Raw genomic sequence first — 4020 nt, forward strand, 5'->3', positions numbered from 1 at the left:
TTCATTCCAATCAACAATGTCAGTGCAAAAGTTGAGCAGTCCTGCATCATGAAGCACACTGAGTACTGGGGTGAAGCAAGGCAGTGATTCCATGTCCACACGAGGAATATGCTCATGGTCGAAGACTTTGTCTTTGTTGAAAAGTAGTGAAGAATAGAAGTTGGCTTGGCTGGCAGTCCAGAAGCGCTTCCTTCTAAGACAAGCAGAGTCATATGGGTTGTACTCGGTGAAGAACACATGCTCGCCGAAGATGTCATCAGCCTTGAATTTTTGCTTCTTCGAGAAGGGATCCTTTGGTTTGGGCTGAGGTGTATCAGTCAATTGCATCACAACCTCAGGGATCGCAATCTCAGGATCCACAGGCTGAGGAATTTCAGGTTCTTCTTCAGTGGCAGCCTGGGTCATCAATTCTTCATTAACATCAGCACTAGTGGCTGGAATCTCTTCATGGACAGACGGGGTGTTGCGAGGTTCTTCGGATCCCATTTGAACTTCAGTATTCACTGGGGACTGAGGAATTTGTTGCAGAGGTGTGAACAAAGGAGAATTGGGGTGCTGACTTTCCCAAAAGTCATCATTCATCGCTGGTGTTGTGCTCCCCATATCCACATCCTCTTCATCCATTTCTTCAACGCCGGCCTCTTCATCTGTGAACTGAGGCATAGGTGATGAGACAACTGGGGTTGAAGGGATTGCATCCGCTTCAATTTCTTCATCCAATTGCTCTGACGAAGCAGCAGAAGGAATCTCTTCATCTGATCCGCTTGGGATCACATATTCTTCATCAAAAGGAACGAGTTCCTTTGATGGCATGCTTGAGACTGGAACAACATCAATCGGATTCTCAAAAGAGCTATTCAATTTCTTCATCTTCTTCGGAGCTGAAGAATCTGATGAAGTTGATGCTTTCCTTTTCTTCACAGCTGCATGCTCCGCAGCCTTGGTCTTCTTCACATCTGATGCAGAAGGAAGAATTGGACTTGGGGTAGGTGCAGGAGGAGCAGAGGAAATTGGCTCATTTACTTCAGGCACAACTGATGCAGTTGCCCTGGCATTTTCAGTTTCTTCAGGCACAGCCGTTGAAGCTTCAACTGTCCTGACAATTTCTTCAGGCGCAACACTAGTGGTTGCCCTGGCAGAGTCATCAGCGGCTGGAATGCAGTCATCAGCCCTGACACTAGCAGTATCATCAGCAGCCTAATTTTCATCAGCGGTGCTGGCATGTTCTTCAGTAGGCTGAGCAGATGCCTCAGCCTGAGAAATTTCTTGTTGCGTTGGGGCTGCAACATTGGTAGTAAACTTCTCAGATAACTTCACAAATCTGACTTTGGCTCCAAGCCAGTTAGCATAGTAGCGATCAAATTCATCACTCAGGCTCTTGATCTCTGATTGCAGAGCCACAAGTTCTTCAGGTGAAAGCTTCAAGACATTTTGCTTCAGAAAGCGCTCTTTCTTGTACTGCGCTTTCTTCACCTTCCTTTCCTGTTCATATTTCCATTTCTGTTCATCAATGAAGGCCGTCAATACATGACTTTGGCCAGGAGTGAGGTTCAACTCAGGCAGAGGTGTGTTGGGATCCTTGTGCCACAAGTCGATGAAGTCTAGGATCAACTTTGGATCCAGCATCAATGGCACATTACTGCCTTTGGCTCTAGCGACCCTGTGTTGCCTATCTCTGATGACTTCAACAAGTTCTTCATCATCAGCTTTGTCGTCATCAGACGGTACTTGAAAGGCAACCTGCTTCTTGTGAGGACTTGGTCGAGAACCTCGTCCAGCAGTGGCCTTTGTCTTCAGCAGTGTGGGGCCTGTTGAGGAATTTGGAGGAGGTCATATGCGTTCTCAGAAGTTTTTGCAATAAGAACAAGTTTGAGGAATTTGACCAGATGAGTCTTGAGGAATTTCACTAAGCGTTCTTTGACTTAGGTTCCAGAGTTGTACAGATTGAAAATCCACACAATTGAGGAATCTTGAAGAAAAATGTTGCTTAGGGAAACAGATCAAGAACAGATGTTATGTGAGGTGTTTAGTGTGTGAAGATTTGAAGAATAAACACCTTTTTAAGATTTTGTAGAAAACATCAGAATCAACAAGGGTAGTAAAAGTAACTTTTATTTACCCTTGACGAAGAACACGACGAACTAGGAAGTGTGGACTTGAAGCTCGTCGGTTCAGATCTTCCACGCCCTAACTTGGCTGAGGAAGACAGCTACGACGGCGGCGGAGTGAAGAAATCCGCGGCCGGCGCGAGTACGACGGCGACGAGGTCGAGGCAGTGAAGCTCTTCCTCATCGGCGATGATGGAAGTAGCAGCGGCGCTAGGGTTTGAGAAGCTCGAGTGAGGGAGTGAGGTTGAGCGGAGTAAAAACGAAGGGGAGGGGTATTTATAGCCGAAGTGAAAAACTGCTCGCCTGAGGAAATTGGACGAACGTGCCCCTGACCCTTCTCATTCGCGTGACATGTGTCACCCACATACCGAGAGGTGGCGATCGTGTGAGATCGTGGGTGAATAAGATAATGTATCATGGAATGTGGAACGGTTTGAGCGGCAAACACCAAAAATTCAGATAAGATAAGTTTTAAGGTTCCGTTCGCAAATTCTTCAGCTGACAAGAACACAGTGAAGATTTTGAACGACTTTCAAATAGAACGCACATGAAGAATTTGTGAATAGACTGGGTTGAGTTTAGCACAGAGGGGGAAGGGTCTGATCACATTCACTTAGCAGAAAAAGCAACTTGAAGAAATAGCAATAAGTGAATATTGTAGAGGACATAAACTCATATATATATATATATATATATACATAAACACTATTCTGATCACAACCTGAACTACCTGAGTAACGCGCTTGAACTTCCCTCTGTACGAACCCGACCTTCGGGCTATCTTCGCAACCGTGTCTCCCCGCGTGAATTATTCTGGTTAGTTGTGTTCTATATGATGTTAGTGTAATCTAGAAACGTTTTTTAGCAACTAAATACCCGTTTTAAATAGGAATCTCGCTCGTTGGCGGATTTTGCTCTCGGATTGTGATGAAATTGCGTCTTTTGCAATTTTACTGCCTGAGTTGTTCGACCTGAACTTCTCCGAGTGCTAGGTTGAACTTCCGCCAACATTGCCCAAATGGGGCTTGCGATATACCATTGAAAAGCTATGGACACCAGTATCATGACCCAAGTTAAATTTTTGGAAAAATGTAAGCGATTTAAGAGCAGTTTTGAAAACCGTTTTTTCTTCACACAAAAAACGTGAATCGTATTTTCGATCGCATTTCTAAACCATTTATTGGAATGAGGCAAATAATATGGCGTTAGAAAGCTGCTGCAAAACCGCTCCTTCCACATGTTGAAAGTTTTCTCTAATTCCCTACAGTTAAAGAGTAATTTGGAAAATCGTAAAATTTCGTAAATCGAACAGCCGAGTTCGTATTTTCAATGTAATTTTTAAACAGTTAATCCAATTGAGGCAAATGATATGGCATTGGAAAGATTATGAAAATGCTCTACTTTTCATATTAAAAGTTTTTTCTAATTTTGAACGGTTTAAAAGTAATTTGGAAAACGGTTCAAGTTGCACCGATTTCGTATTTTTGTGCTAATGTTTTAACCGTACGTCCGAATGTAGCAAATGATATGGCGTTGGAAAGCTTGAGGGAATGAGAAACTTTTTTGTATATATTGTTTCTCCTAGTTCCTTACTGTTTTAAGTCAATTTTGAAGATGGATAAAAACGTATTTTCGCCGTAATTTCTACAAACTTTATCGGAATGGGGCAAATAATATACCGTTGAAAAGCTAAGGAAAATGCGAAACTTTTTCATGTTGATGGTTTTCTCTGATTCCTAGTCATTTTCATGTAATTTCGAAAACGGCGAGATCATTCGTTCTGCCTTTATCGCGAAACAAATTTTTCGAAAATGCACTGTGTGAATAACCTGAACTTCTTGGCTTGTCTACTTGAACTTCACTCTATTTTTCATGGGCATTTTTTACTGGCAGCTCTCCATCCACTCACCGG

This window comes from Aegilops tauschii, chromosome 1, assembly GCF_002575655.3.
Source record: "Aegilops tauschii subsp. strangulata cultivar AL8/78 chromosome 1, Aet v6.0, whole genome shotgun sequence".
In the NCBI taxonomy this organism is placed as follows: domain Eukaryota; kingdom Viridiplantae; phylum Streptophyta; class Magnoliopsida; order Poales; family Poaceae; genus Aegilops; species Aegilops tauschii.